At 54.7% G+C, this 14,444-nt stretch overlaps 8 non-coding genes across 8 annotated transcripts; all 8 read left to right on the top strand.

The window, feature by feature from the left end:
• Window positions 1-897: 897 nt before the first annotated feature.
• Window positions 898-1,016, top strand: LOC141266621 (5S ribosomal RNA). The gene has a single exon (XR_012320651.1). It is a non-coding gene; the product is annotated as a 5S ribosomal RNA (ribosomal RNA).
• A 1,706-nt stretch (window positions 1,017-2,722) lies between these two features.
• Window positions 2,723-2,841, top strand: LOC141266242 (5S ribosomal RNA). The gene has a single exon (XR_012320294.1). It is a non-coding gene; the product is annotated as a 5S ribosomal RNA (ribosomal RNA).
• A 1,706-nt stretch (window positions 2,842-4,547) lies between these two features.
• On the top strand, window positions 4,548-4,666 carry LOC141270398 (5S ribosomal RNA). Its single transcript, XR_012321635.1, has one exon. It is a non-coding gene; the product is annotated as a 5S ribosomal RNA (ribosomal RNA).
• A 1,706-nt stretch (window positions 4,667-6,372) lies between these two features.
• On the top strand, window positions 6,373-6,491 carry LOC141266254 (5S ribosomal RNA). Its single transcript, XR_012320305.1, has one exon. It is a non-coding gene; the product is annotated as a 5S ribosomal RNA (ribosomal RNA).
• A 1,706-nt stretch (window positions 6,492-8,197) lies between these two features.
• On the top strand, window positions 8,198-8,316 carry LOC141266389 (5S ribosomal RNA). Its single transcript, XR_012320427.1, has one exon. It is a non-coding gene; the product is annotated as a 5S ribosomal RNA (ribosomal RNA).
• Window positions 8,317-10,022: 1,706 nt separating this feature from the next.
• Window positions 10,023-10,141, top strand: LOC141270411 (5S ribosomal RNA). Its single transcript, XR_012321647.1, has one exon. It is a non-coding gene; the product is annotated as a 5S ribosomal RNA (ribosomal RNA).
• A 1,706-nt stretch (window positions 10,142-11,847) lies between these two features.
• On the top strand, window positions 11,848-11,966 carry LOC141266632 (5S ribosomal RNA). Its single transcript, XR_012320662.1, has one exon. It is a non-coding gene; the product is annotated as a 5S ribosomal RNA (ribosomal RNA).
• A 1,706-nt stretch (window positions 11,967-13,672) lies between these two features.
• Window positions 13,673-13,791, top strand: LOC141270422 (5S ribosomal RNA). Its single transcript, XR_012321658.1, has one exon. It is a non-coding gene; the product is annotated as a 5S ribosomal RNA (ribosomal RNA).
• The last annotated feature ends 653 nt before the right edge of the window (window positions 13,792-14,444 follow it).

A 14,444-nucleotide genomic window follows, 5' to 3' on the forward strand; every position in this document is an offset into this window, starting at 1 on the left:
GAGTGGCGCCTTGCTGGACACCGACCTTACGTAAAGTAGAGGCTGGAAGTCCCAAGCATCCCAAGCCCCCCAAGACCTCTAAGATAAGGACGCAACCCCGCCGCCTCTACCAGGCCTCACACCGAGCTCCTTGCCACGGCTAGGAGTGCTTATTGACCCCGCAGCCGGCCGTATGCAATTGATGGCGTTAAAAGCATCTCGCGCTGTGAAGGGGCCAGGCTTTCAGCAGCTGCCCAGGGGATGGTTTTAGAGGGCGACCGCCTAACGAGGGCCAGCAGAAGTAACGTCTTCTTCTTCAAAGAATCTTGTGTAACTAACCCAATCAGACAGCTGCCCAGGAGCTAACCTCAGTGCTAGGAAGGAGCGGGAGGGAATTGAGGGGGTGGTTCCTGCTAAGGCCCTGAAATAATAATAAGACAGGCAGGAGAGTCTGACGCATGGTGGCGGAAAAGCTGCAGGTGCAAATAGGGAATGTGGTCTCGTGCGAGCAACTTGTGCATGCTCGCTGTGTGTGAGTGTGCGCTTCCTAGGTACGGCGCGCTGCAGACAGTCAAAAGGGTTGCTCCCTTTCATTAAAAGTTAATCCCCGGCTGCAGGCTATTAGAAAGCAACTAACCGCGCTCTACTCACCCTACCCAGGTCTACCGGTGAGTCTCGCCGCTGCTCCCGGCCTGTGGCATTGGCCGCGACGCTGACGTTCCGTCGACAGCGCGGCAGCCGATCAGTGAGCTCAGCGGCTCTGAGCGGGGCGTTCTGTCTACAAGACCTTTTTAAGGAGCCAGCAAAAAAGTGAAGAGAAAGGAAAGCACAAAAGCACCTTGTCTTACTAAGCACTGGAAAGGGCAGCCGGCAACCGGACGTCAAAGTGGAAAAGCAGCAAGTGAGAGGCCTGTCTCTGCCTACGGCCACACCACCCTGAACACGCCCGATCTCGTCTGATCTCGGAAGCTAAGCAGGGTCGGGCCTGGTTAGTACTTGGATGGGAGACCGCCTGGGAATACCAGGTGCTGTAGGCTTTTGCCTTTTCTTACTTCCACCAGCAGGGGTCACTCTCCTCTATGCCTTTTTTCCATTCCTTTTTTCACAAGCGCACACATGCTCCTTTCTTCTTTTCATTTGCTTTCTCTCTTGCGCTATTTAATCCTTGCAAAATACCAACATCCTTCTCATCACCGTGGGCCTCCAGCATTGTTGCTTATTTACTTTTAATACTAGGCTTCTTTTCACCAGGACCAGCGACTCCCGCATGACTGGAGGCAACCACCGCTGACCTGGAGGCAACCACCGGTAACCTGGAGGCCAGTTTACAGCACAACCCAAGCAAAACACCTTTGCAGGCCACACGACCACCCCGAAGAGCAGCTCAAATTCACTCGCAACCATCTCACCCTCTTCCTTCATTCACTCCTGGGCGTTTCGCTCCACCCCAAGTTGCGGGTCCAGCATGCTCTTTCTGTCACATCCCCGCGATGAACGGTTTAGCCTGCAGGAGACCCTGCGCCGAGCCATTTTTAAACACATCTGATGCGGCAGGTGTTTCATTGCTCAACAAACAACACCTATAGGGACGGCACAGCCTATGCATCGGTCCTTCGGAGACCGCCCCAGAACGGCCAGAGTTCTCGTCCCCACGCGAGCCTGAGGAAGGCTGGCCGGGCGATGGGCCAAGCAGCGTCTACTGGCCATACCACCTTGGATACGTCCGATCTCGGAAGCAAAGCAGAGATGGGTTCGGAAATACTTGGTTGGGACACCTCCTGAGAACACCAGGTATTGTAGACAATTTTGATGACGTTTTACCATCTTGCCCAGCTCGGCTAGCATTGAGTGGCGCCTTGCTGGACACCGACCTTACGTAAAGTAGAGGCTGGAAGTCCCAAGCATCCCAAGCCCCCCAAGACCTCTAAGATAAGGACGCAACCCCGCCGCCTCTACCAGGCCTCACACCGAGCTCCTTGCCACGGCTAGGAGTGCTTATTGACCCCGCAGCCGGCCGTATGCAAATGATGGCGTTAAAAGCATCTCGCGCTGTGAAGGGGCCAGGCTTTCAGCAGCTGCCCAGGGGATGGCTTTAGAGGGCGACCGCCTAACGAGGGCCAGCAGAAGTAACGTCTTCTTCTTCAAAGAATCTTGTGTAACTAACCCAATCAGACAGCTGCCCAGGAGCTAACCTCAGTGCTAGGAAGGAGCGGGAGGGAATTGAGGGGGTGGTTCCTGCTAAGGCCCTGAAATAATAATAAGACAGGCAGGAGAGTCTGACGCATGGTGGCGGAAAAGCTGCAGGTGCAAATAGGGAATGTGGTCTCGTGCGAGCAACTTGTGCATGCTCGCTGTGTGTGAGTGTGCGCTTCCTAGGTACGGCGCGCTGCAGACAGTCAAAAGGGTTGCTCCCTTTCATTAAAAGTTAATCCCCGGCTGCAGGCTATTAGAAAGCAACTAACCGCGCTCTACTCACCCTACCCAGGTCTACCGGTGAGTCTCGCCGCTGCTCCCGGCCTGTGGCATTGGCCGCGACACTGACGTTCCGTCGACAGCGCGGCAGCCGATCAGTGAGCTCAGCGGCTCTGAGCGGGGCGTTCTGTCTACAAGACCTTTTTAAGGAGCCAGCAAAAAAGTGAAGAGAAAAGAAAGCACAAAAGCACCTTGTCTTACTAAGCACTGGAAAGGGCAGCCGGCAACCGGACGTCAAAGTGGAAAAGCAGCAAGTGAGAGGCCTGTCTCTGCCTACAGCCACACCACCCTGAACACGCCCGATCTCGTCTGATCTCGGAAGCTAAGCAGGGTTGGGCCTGGTTAGTACTTGGATGGGAGACCACCTGGGAATACCAGGTGCTGTAGGCTTTTGCCTTTTCTTACTTCCACCAGCAGGGGTCACTCTCCTCTATGCCTTTTTTCCATTCCTTTTTTCACAAGCGCACACATGCTCCTTTCTTCTTTTCATTTGCTTTCTCTCTTGCGCTATTTAATCCTTGCAAAATACCAGCATCCTTCTCATCACCGTGGGCCTCCAGCATTGTTGCTTATTTACTTTTAATACTAGGCTTCTTTTCACCAGGACCAGCGACTCCCGCATGACTGGAGGCAACCACCGCTGACCTGGAGGCAACCACCGGTAACCTGGAGGCCAGTTTACAGCACAACCCAAGCAAAACACCTTTGCAGGCCACACGACCCCCCCGAAGAGCAGCTCAAATTCACTCGCAACCATCTCACCCTCTTCCTTCATTCACTCCTGGGCGTTTCGCTCCACCCCAAGTTGCGGGTCCAGCTTGCTCTTTCTGTCACATCCCCGCGATGAACGGTTTAGCCTGCAGGAGACCCTGCGCCGAGCCATTTTTAAACACATCTGATGCGGCAGGTGTTTCATTGCTCAACAAACAACACCTATGGGGACGGCACAGCCTATGCATCGGTCCTTCGGAGACCGCCCCAGAACGGCCAGAGTTCTCGTCCCCACGCGAGCCTGAGGAAGGCTGGCCGGGCGATGGGCCAAGCAGCGTCTACTGGCCATACCACCTTGGATACGTCCGATCTCGGAAGCAAAGCAGAGATGGGTTCGGAAATACTTGGTTGGGACACCTCCTGAGAACACCAGGTATTGTAGACAATTTTGATGACGTTTTGCCATCTTGCCCAGCTCGGCTAGCATTGAGTGGCGCCTTGCTGGACACCGACCTTACGTAAAGTAGAGGCTGGAAGTCCCAAGCATCCCAAGCCCCCCAAGACCTCTAAGATAAGGACGCAACCCCGCCGCCTCTACCAGGCCTCACACCGAGCTCCTTGCCACGGCTAGGAGTGCTTATTGACCCCGCAGCCGGCCGTATGCAAATGATGGCGTTAAAAGCATCTCGCGCTGTGAAGGGGCCAGGCTTTCAGCAGCTGCCCAGGGGATGGTTTTAGAGGGCGACCGCCTAACGAGGGCCAGCAGAAGTAACGTCTTCTTCTTCAAAGAATCTTGTGTAACTAACCCAATCAGACAGCTGCCCAGGAGCTAACCTCAGTGCTAGGAAGGAGCGGGAGGGAATTGAGGGGGTGGTTCCTGCTAAGGCCCTGAAATAATAATAAGACAGGCAGGAGAGTCTGACGCATGGTGGCGGAAAAGCTGCAGGTGCAAATAGGGAATGTGGTCTCGTGCGAGCAACTTGTGCATGCTCGCTGTGTGTGAGTGTGCGCTTCCTAGGTACGGCGCGCTGCAGACAGTCAAAAGGGTTGCTCCCTTTCATTAAAAGTTAATCCCCGGCTGCAGGCTATTAGAAAGCAACTAACCGCGCTCTACTCACCCTACCCAGGTCTACCGGTGAGTCTCGCCGCTGCTCCCGGCCTGTGGCATTGGCCGCGACGCTGACGTTCCGTCGACAGCGCGGCAGCCGATCAGTGAGCTCAGCGGCTCTGAGCGGGGCGTTCTGTCTACAAGACCTTTTTAAGGAGCCAGCAAAAAAGTGAAGAGAAAGGAAAGCACAAAAGCACCTTGTCTTACTAAGCACTGGAAAGGGCAGCCGGCAACCGGACGTCAAAGTGGAAAAGCAGCAAGTGAGAGGCCTGTCTCTGCCTACGGCCACACCACCCTGAACACGCCCGATCTCGTCTGATCTCGGAAGCTAAGCAGGGTTGGGCCTGGTTAGTACTTGGATGGGAGACCGCCTGGGAATACCAGGTGCTGTAGGCTTTTGCCTTTTCTTACTTCCACCAGCAGGGGTCACTCTCCTCTATGCCTTTTTTCCATTCCTTTTTTCACAAGCGCACACATGCTCCTTTCTTCTTTTCATTTGCTTTCTCTCTTGCGCTATTTAATCCTTGCAAAATACCAACATCCTTCTCATCACCGTGGGCCTCCAGCATTGTTGCTTATTTACTTTTAATACTAGGCTTCTTTTCACCAGGACCAGCGACTCCCGCATGACTGGAGGCAACCACCGCTGACCTGGAGGCAACCACCGGTAACCTGGAGGCCAGTTTACAGCACAACCCAAGCAAAACACCTTTGCAGGCCACACGACCACCCCGAAGAGCAGCTCAAATTCACTCGCAACCATCTCACCCTCTTCCTTCATTCACTCCTGGGCGTTTCGCTCCACCCCAAGTTGCGGGTCCAGCATGCTCTTTCTGTCACATCCCCGCGATGAACGGTTTAGCCTGCAGGAGACCCTGCGCCGAGCCATTTTTAAACACATCTGATGCGGCAGGTGTTTCATTGCTCAACAAACAACACCTATAGGGACGGCACAGCCTATGCATCGGTCCTTCGGAGACCGCCCCAGAACGGCCAGAGTTCTCGTCCCCACGCGAGCCTGAGGAAGGCTGGCCGGGCGATGGGCCAAGCAGCGTCTACTGGCCATACCACCTTGGATACGTCCGATCTCGGAAGCAAAGCAGAGATGGGTTCGGAAATACTTGGTTGGGACACCTCCTGAGAACACCAGGTATTGTAGACAATTTTGATGACGTTTTACCATCTTGCCCAGCTCGGCTAGCATTGAGTGGCGCCTTGCTGGACACCGACCTTACGTAAAGTAGAGGCTGGAAGTCCCAAGCATCCCAAGCCCCCCAAGACCTCTAAGATAAGGACGCAACCCCGCCGCCTCTACCAGGCCTCACACCGAGCTCCTTGCCACGGCTAGGAGTGCTTATTGACCCCGCAGCCGGCCGTATGCAAATGATGGCGTTAAAAGCATCTCGCGCTGTGAAGGGGCCAGGCTTTCAGCAGCTGCCCAGGGGATGGCTTTAGAGGGCGACCGCCTAACGAGGGCCAGCAGAAGTAACGTCTTCTTCTTCAAAGAATCTTGTGTAACTAACCCAATCAGACAGCTGCCCAGGAGCTAACCTCAGTGCTAGGAAGGAGCGGGAGGGAATTGAGGGGGTGGTTCCTGCTAAGGCCCTGAAATAATAATAAGACAGGCAGGAGAGTCTGACGCATGGTGGCGGAAAAGCTGCAGGTGCAAATAGGGAATGTGGTCTCGTGCGAGCAACTTGTGCATGCTCGCTGTGTGTGAGTGTGCGCTTCCTAGGTACGGCGCGCTGCAGACAGTCAAAAGGGTTGCTCCCTTTCATTAAAAGTTAATCCCCGGCTGCAGGCTATTAGAAAGCAACTAACCGCGCTCTACTCACCCTACCCAGGTCTACCGGTGAGTCTCGCCGCTGCTCCCGGCCTGTGGCATTGGCCGCGACACTGACGTTCCGTCGACAGCGCGGCAGCCGATCAGTGAGCTCAGCGGCTCTGAGCGGGGCGTTCTGTCTACAAGACCTTTTTAAGGAGCCAGCAAAAAAGTGAAGAGAAAAGAAAGCACAAAAGCACCTTGTCTTACTAAGCACTGGAAAGGGCAGCCGGCAACCGGACGTCAAAGTGGAAAAGCAGCAAGTGAGAGGCCTGTCTCTGCCTACAGCCACACCACCCTGAACACGCCCGATCTCGTCTGATCTCGGAAGCTAAGCAGGGTTGGGCCTGGTTAGTACTTGGATGGGAGACCACCTGGGAATACCAGGTGCTGTAGGCTTTTGCCTTTTCTTACTTCCACCAGCAGGGGTCACTCTCCTCTATGCCTTTTTTCCATTCCTTTTTTCACAAGCGCACACATGCTCCTTTCTTCTTTTCATTTGCTTTCTCTCTTGCGCTATTTAATCCTTGCAAAATACCAGCATCCTTCTCATCACCGTGGGCCTCCAGCATTGTTGCTTATTTACTTTTAATACTAGGCTTCTTTTCACCAGGACCAGCGACTCCCGCATGACTGGAGGCAACCACCGCTGACCTGGAGGCAACCACCGGTAACCTGGAGGCCAGTTTACAGCACAACCCAAGCAAAACACCTTTGCAGGCCACACGACCCCCCCGAAGAGCAGCTCAAATTCACTCGCAACCATCTCACCCTCTTCCTTCATTCACTCCTGGGCGTTTCGCTCCACCCCAAGTTGCGGGTCCAGCTTGCTCTTTCTGTCACATCCCCGCGATGAACGGTTTAGCCTGCAGGAGACCCTGCGCCGAGCCATTTTTAAACACATCTGATGCGGCAGGTGTTTCATTGCTCAACAAACAACACCTATGGGGACGGCACAGCCTATGCATCGGTCCTTCGGAGACCGCCCCAGAACGGCCAGAGTTCTCGTCCCCACGCGAGCCTGAGGAAGGCTGGCCGGGCGATGGGCCAAGCAGCGTCTACTGGCCATACCACCTTGGATACGTCCGATCTCGGAAGCAAAGCAGAGATGGGTTCGGAAATACTTGGTTGGGACACCTCCTGAGAACACCAGGTATTGTAGACAATTTTGATGACGTTTTGCCATCTTGCCCAGCTCGGCTAGCATTGAGTGGCGCCTTGCTGGACACCGACCTTACGTAAAGTAGAGGCTGGAAGTCCCAAGCATCCCAAGCCCCCCAAGACCTCTAAGATAAGGACGCAACCCCGCCGCCTCTACCAGACCTCACACCGAGCTCCTTGCCACGGCTAGGAGTGCTTATTGACCCCGCAGCCGGCCGTATGCAAATGATGGCGTTAAAAGCATCTCGCGCTGTGAAGGGGCCAGGCTTTCAGCAGCTGCCCAGGGGATGGTTTTAGAGGGCGACCGCCTAACGAGGGCCAGCAGAAGTAACGTCTTCTTCTTCAAAGAATCTTGTGTAACTAACCCAATCAGACAGCTGCCCAGGAGCTAACCTCAGTGCTAGGAAGGAGCGGGAGGGAATTGAGGGGGTGGTTCCTGCTAAGGCCCTGAAATAATAATAAGACAGGCAGGAGAGTCTGACGCATGGTGGCGGAAAAGCTGCAGGTGCAAATAGGGAATGTGGTCTCGTGCGAGCAACTTGTGCATGCTCGCTGTGTGTGAGTGTGCGCTTCCTAGGTACGGCGCGCTGCAGACAGTCAAAAGGGTTGCTCCCTTTCATTAAAAGTTAATCCCCGGCTGCAGGCTATTAGAAAGCAACTAACCGCGCTCTACTCACCCTACCCAGGTCTACCGGTGAGTCTCGCCGCTGCTCCCGGCCTGTGGCATTGGCCGCGACGCTGACGTTCCGTCGACAGCGCGGCAGCCGATCAGTGAGCTCAGCGGCTCTGAGCGGGGCGTTCTGTCTACAAGACCTTTTTAAAGAGCCAGCAAAAAAGTGAAGAGAAAGGAAAGCACAAAAGCACCTTGTCTTACTAAGCACTGGAAAGGGCAGCCGGCAACCGGACGTCAAAGTGGAAAAGCAGCAAGTGAGAGGCCTGTCTCTGCCTACAGCCACACCACCCTGAACACGCCCGATCTCGTCTGATCTCGGAAGCTAAGCAGGGTTGGGCCTGGTTAGTACTTGGATGGGAGACCGCCTGGGAATACCAGGTGCTGTAGGCTTTTGCCTTTTCTTACTTCCACCAGCAGGGGTCACTCTCCTCTATGCCTTTTTTCCATTCCTTTTTTCACAAGCGCACACATGCTCCTTTCTTCTTTTCATTTGCTTTCTCTCTTGCGCTATTTAATCCTTGCAAAATACCAACATCCTTCTCATCACCGTGGGCCTCCAGCATTGTTGCTTATTTACTTTTAATACTAGGCTTCTTTTCACCAGGACCAGCGACTCCCGCATGACTGGAGGCAACCACCGCTGACCTGGAGGCAACCACCGGTAACCTGGAGGCCAGTTTACAGCACAACCCAAGCAAAACACCTTTGCAGGCCACACGACCACCCCGAAGAGCAGCTCAAATTCACTCGCAACCATCTCACCCTCTTCCTTCATTCACTCCTGGGCGTTTCGCTCCACCCCAAGTTGCGGGTCCAGCTTGCTCTTTCTGTCACATCCCCGCGATGAACGGTTTAGCCTGCAGGAGACCCTGCGCCGAGCCATTTTTAAACACATCTGATGCGGCAGGTGTTTCATTGCTCAACAAACAACACCTATAGGGACGGCACAGCCTATGCATCGGTCCTTCGGAGACCGCCCCAGAACGGCCAGAGTTCTCGTCCCCACGCGAGCCTGAGGAAGGCTGGCCAGGCGATGGGCCAAGCAGCGTCTACTGGCCATACCACCGTGGATACGTCCGATCTCGGAAGCAAAGCAGAGATGGGTTCGGAAATACTTGGTTGGGACACCTCCTGAGAACACCAGGTATTGTAGACAATTTTGATGACGTTTTGCCATCTTGCCCAGCTCGGCTAGCATTGAGTGGCGCCTTGCTGGACACCGACCTTACGTAAAGTAGAGGCTGGAAGTCCCAAGCATCCCAAGCCCCCCAAGACCTCTAAGATAAGGACGCAACCCCGCCGCCTCTACCAGGCCTCACACTGAGCTCCTTGCCACGGCTAGGAGTGCTTATTGACCCCGCAGCCGGCCGTATGCAAATGATGGCGTTAAAAGCATCTCGCGCTGTGAAGGGGCCAGGCTTTCAGCAGCTGCCCAGGGGATGGTTTTAGAGGGCGACCGCCTAACGAGGGCCAGCAGAAGTAACGTCTTCTTCTTCAAAGAATCTTGTGTAACTAACCCAATCAGACAGCTGCCCAGGAGCTAACCTCAGTGCTAGGAAGGAGCGGGAGGGAATTGAGGGGGTGGTTCCTGCTAAGGCCCTGAAATAATAATAAGACAGGCAGGAGAGTCTGACGCATGGTGGCGGAAAAGCTGCAGGTGCAAATAGGGAATGTGGTCTCGTGCGAGCAACTTGTGCATGCTCGCTGTGTGTGAGTGTGCGCTTCCTAGGTACGGCGCGCTGCAGACAGTCAAAAGGGTTGCTCCCTTTCATTAAAAGTTAATCCCCGGCTGCAGGCTATTAGAAAGCAACTAACCGCGCTCTACTCACCCTACCCAGGTCTACCGGTGAGTCTCGCCGCTGCTCCCGGCCTGTGGCATTGGCCGCGACGCTGACGTTCCGTCGACAGCGCGGCAGCCGATCAGTGAGCTCAGCGGCTCTGAGCGGGGCGTTCTGTCTACAAGACCTTTTTAAGGAGCCAGCAAAAAAGTGAAGAGAAAAGAAAGCACAAAAGCACCTTGTCTTACTAAGCACTGGAAAGGGCAGCCGGCAACCGGACGTCAAAGTGGAAAAGCAGCAAGTGAGAGGCCTGTCTCTGCCTACGGCCACACCACCCTGAACACGCCCGATCTCGTCTGATCTCGGAAGCTAAGCAGGGTTGGGCCTGGTTAGTACTTGGATGGGAGACCGCCTGGGAATACCAGGTGCTGTAGGCTTTTGCCTTTTCTTACTTCCACCAGCAGGGGTCACTCTCCTCTATGCCTTTTTTCCATTCCTTTTTTCACAAGCGCACACATGCTCCTTTCTTCTTTTCATTTGCTTTCTCTCTTGCGCTATTTAATCCTTGCAAAATACCAGCATCCTTCTCATCACCGTGGGCCTCCAGCATTGTTGCTTATTTACTTTTAATACTAGGCTTCTTTTCACCAGGACCAGCGACTCCCGCATGACTGGAGGCAACCACCGCTGACCTGGAGGCAACCACCGGTAACCTGGAGGCCAGTTTACAGCACAACCCAAGCAAAACACCTTTGCAGGCCACACGACCCCCCCGAAGAGCAGCTCAAATTCACTCGCAACCATCTCACCCTCTTCCTTCATTCACTCCTGGGCGTTTCGCTCCACCCCAAGTTGCGGGTCCAGCTTGCTCTTTCTGTCACATCCCCGCAATGAACGGTTTAGCCTGCAGGAGACCCTGCGCCGAGCCATTTTTAAACACATCTGATGCGGCAGGTGTTTCATTGCTCAACAAACAACACCTATAGGGACGGCACAGCCTATGCATCGGTCCTTCGGAGACCGCCCCAGAACGGCCAGAGTTCTCGTCCCCACGCGAGCCTGAGGAAGGCTGGCCAGGCGATGGGCCAAGCAGCGTCTACTGGCCATACCACCGTGGATACGTCCGATCTCGGAAGCAAAGCAGAGATGGGTTCGGAAATACTTGGTTGGGACACCTCCTGAGAACACCAGGTATTGTAGACAATTTTGATGACGTTTTGCCATCTTGCCCAGCTCGGCTAGCATTGAGTGGCGCCTTGCTGGACACCGACCTTACGTAAAGTAGAGGCTGGAAGTCCCAAGCCTCCCAAGCCCCCCAAGACCTCTAAGATAAGGACGCAACCCCGCCGCCTCTACCAGGCCTCACACCGAGCTCCTTGCCACGGCTAGGAGTGCTTATTGACCCCGCAGCCGGCCGTATGCAAATGATGGCGTTAAAAGCATCTCGCGCTGTGAAGGGGCCAGGCTTTCAGCAGCTGCCCAGGGGATGGTTTTAGAGGGCGACCGCCTAACGAGGGCCAGCAGAAGTAACGTCTTCTTCTTCAAAGAATCTTGTGTAACTAACCCAATCAGACAGCTGCCCAGGAGCTAACCTCAGTGCTAGGAAGGAGCGGGAGGGAATTGAGGGGGTGGTTCCTGCTAAGGCCCTGAAATAATAATAAGACAGGCAGGAGAGTCTGACGCATGGTGGCGGAAAAGCTGCAGGTGCAAATAGGGAATGTGGTCTCGTGCGAGCAACTTGTGCATGCTCGCTGTGTGTGAGTGTGCGCTTCCTAGGTACGGCGCGCTGCAGACAGTCAAAAGGGTTGCTCCCTTTCATTAAAAGTTAATCCCCGGCTGCAGGCTATTAGAAAGCAACTAACCGCGCTCTACTCACCCTACCCAGGTCTACCGGTGAGTCTCGCCGCTGCTCCCGGCCTGTGGCATTGGCCGCGACGCTGACGTTCCGTCGACAGCGCGGCAGCCGATCAGTGAGCTCAGCGGCTCTGAGCGGGGCGTTCTGTCTACAAGACCTTTTTAAGGAGCCAGCAAAAAAGTGAAGAGAAAGGAAAGCACAAAAGCACCTTGTCTTACTAAGCACTGGAAAGGGCAGCCGGCAACCGGACGTCAAAGTGGAAAAGCAGCAAGTGAGAGGCCTGTCTCTGCCTACGGCCACACCACCCTGAACACGCCCGATCTCGTCTGATCTCGGAAGCTAAGCAGGGTCGGGCCTGGTTAGTACTTGGATGGGAGACCGCCTGGGAATACCAGGTGCTGTAGGCTTTTGCCTTTTCTTACTTCCACCAGCAGGGGTCACTCTCCTCTATGCCTTTTTTCCATTCCTTTTTTCACAAGCGCACACATGCTCCTTTCTTCTTTTCATTTGCTTTCTCTCTTGCGCTATTTAATCCTTGCAAAATACCAACATCCTTCTCATCACCGTGGGCCTCCAGCATTGTTGCTTATTTACTTTTAATACTAGGCTTCTTTTCACCAGGACCAGCGACTCCCGCATGACTGGAGGCAACCACCGCTGACCTGGAGGCAACCACCGGTAACCTGGAGGCCAGTTTACAGCACAACCCAAGCAAAACACCTTTGCAGGCCACACGACCCCCCCGAAGAGCAGCTCAAATTCACTCGCAACCATCTCACCCTCTTCCTTCATTCACTCCTGGGCGTTTCGCTCCACCCCAAGTTGCGGGTCCAGCTTGCTCTTTCTGTCACATCCCCGCGATGAACGGTTTAGCCTGCAGGAGACCCTGCGCCGAGCCATTTTTAAACACATCTGATGCGGCAGGTGTTTCATTGCTCAACAAACAACACCTATGGGGACGGCACAGCCTATGCATCGGTCCTTCGGAGACCGCCCCAGAACGGCCAGAGTTCTCGTCCCCACGCGAGCCTGAGGAAGGCTGGCCGGGCGATGGGCCAAGCAGCGTCTACTGGCCATACCACCTTGGATACGTCCGATCTCGGAAGCAAAGCAGAGATGGGTTCGGAAATACTTGGTTGGGACACCTCCTGAGAACACCAGGTATTGTAGACAATTTTGATGACGTTTTGCCATCTTGCCCAGCTCGGCTAGCATTGAGTGGCGCCTTGCTGGACACCGACCTTACGTAAAGTAGAGGCTGGAAGTCCCAAGCATCCCAAGCCCCCCAAGACCTCTAAGATAAGGACGCAACCCCGCCGCCTCTACCAGGCCTCACACCGAGCTCCTTGCCACGGCTAGGAGTGCTTATTGACCCCGCAGCCGGCCGTATGCAAATGATGGCGTTAAAAGCATCTCGCGCTGTGAAGGGGCCAGGCTTTCAGCAGCTGCCCAGGGGATGGTTTTAGAGGGCGACCGCCTAACGAGGGCCAGCAGAAGTAACGTCTTCTTCTTCAAAGAATCTTGTGTAACTAACCCAATCAGACAGCTGCCCAGGAGCTAACCTCAGTGCTAGGAAGGAGCGGGAGGGAATTGAGGGGGTGGTTCCTGCTAAGGCCCTGAAATAATAATAAGACAGGCAGGAGAGTCTGACGCATGGTGGCGGAAAAGCTGCAGGTGCAAATAGGGAATGTGGTCTCGTGCGAGCAACTTGTGCATGCTCGCTGTGTGTGAGTGTGCGCTTCCTAGGTACGGCGCGCTGCAGACAGTCAAAAGGGTTGCTCCCTTTCATTAAAAGTTAATCCCCGGCTGCAGGCTATTAGAAAGCAACTAACCGCGCTCTACTCACCCTACCCAGGTCTACCGGTGAGTCTCGCCGCTGCTCCCGGCCTGTGGCATTGGCCGCGACGCTGACGTTCCGTCGACAGCGCGGCAGCCGATCAGTGAGCTCAGCGGCTCTGAGCGGGGCGTTCTGTCTACAAGACCTTTTTAAGGAGCCAGCAAAAAAGTGAAGAGAAAGGAAAGCACAAAAGCACCTTGTCTTACTAAGCACTGGAAAGGGCAGCCGGCAACCGGACGTCAAAGTGGAAAAGCAGCAAGTGAGAGGCCTGTCTCTGCCTACGGCCACACCACCCTGAACACGCCCGATCTCGTCTGATCTCGGAAGCTAAGCAGGGTTGGGCCTGGTTAGTACTTGGATGGGAGACCGCCTGGGAATACCAGGTGCTGTAGGCTTTTGCCTTTTCTTACTTCCACCAGCAGGGGTCACTCTCCTCTATGCCTTTTTTCCATTCCTTTTTTCACAAGCGCACACATGCTCCTTTCTTCTTTTCATTTGCTTTCTCTCTTGCGCTATTTAATCCTTGCAAAATACCAACATCCTTCTCATCACCGTGGGCCTCCAGCATTGTTGCTTATTTACTTTTAATACTAGGCTTCTTTTCACCAGGACCAGCGACTCCCGCATGACTGGAGGCAACCACCGCTGACCTGGAGGCAACCACCGGTAACCTGGAGGCCAGTTTACAGCACAACCCAAGCAAAACACCTTTGCAGGCCACACGACCACCCCGAAGAGCAGCTCAAATTCACTCGCAACCATCTCACCCTCTTCCTTCATTCACTCCTGGGCGTTTCGCTCCACCCCAAGTTGCGGGTCCAGCATGCTCTTTCTGTCACATCCCCGCGATGAACGGTTTAGCCTGCAGGAGACCCTGCGCCGAGCCATTTTTAAACACATCTGATGCGGCAGGTGTTTCATTGCTCAACAAACAACACCTATAGGGACGGCACAGCCTATGCATCGGTCCTTCGGAGACCGCCCCAGAACGGCCAGAGTTCTCGTCCCCACGCGAGCCTGAGGAAGGCTGGCCGGGCGATGGGCCAAG

The sequence above is a fragment of the Phyllobates terribilis genome, unplaced genomic scaffold (genome assembly GCF_046119375.1).
Source record: "Phyllobates terribilis strain yellow unplaced genomic scaffold, ASM4611937v1 Scaffold_4__5_contigs__length_816908805, whole genome shotgun sequence".
Taxonomy (NCBI): domain Eukaryota; kingdom Metazoa; phylum Chordata; class Amphibia; order Anura; family Dendrobatidae; genus Phyllobates; species Phyllobates terribilis.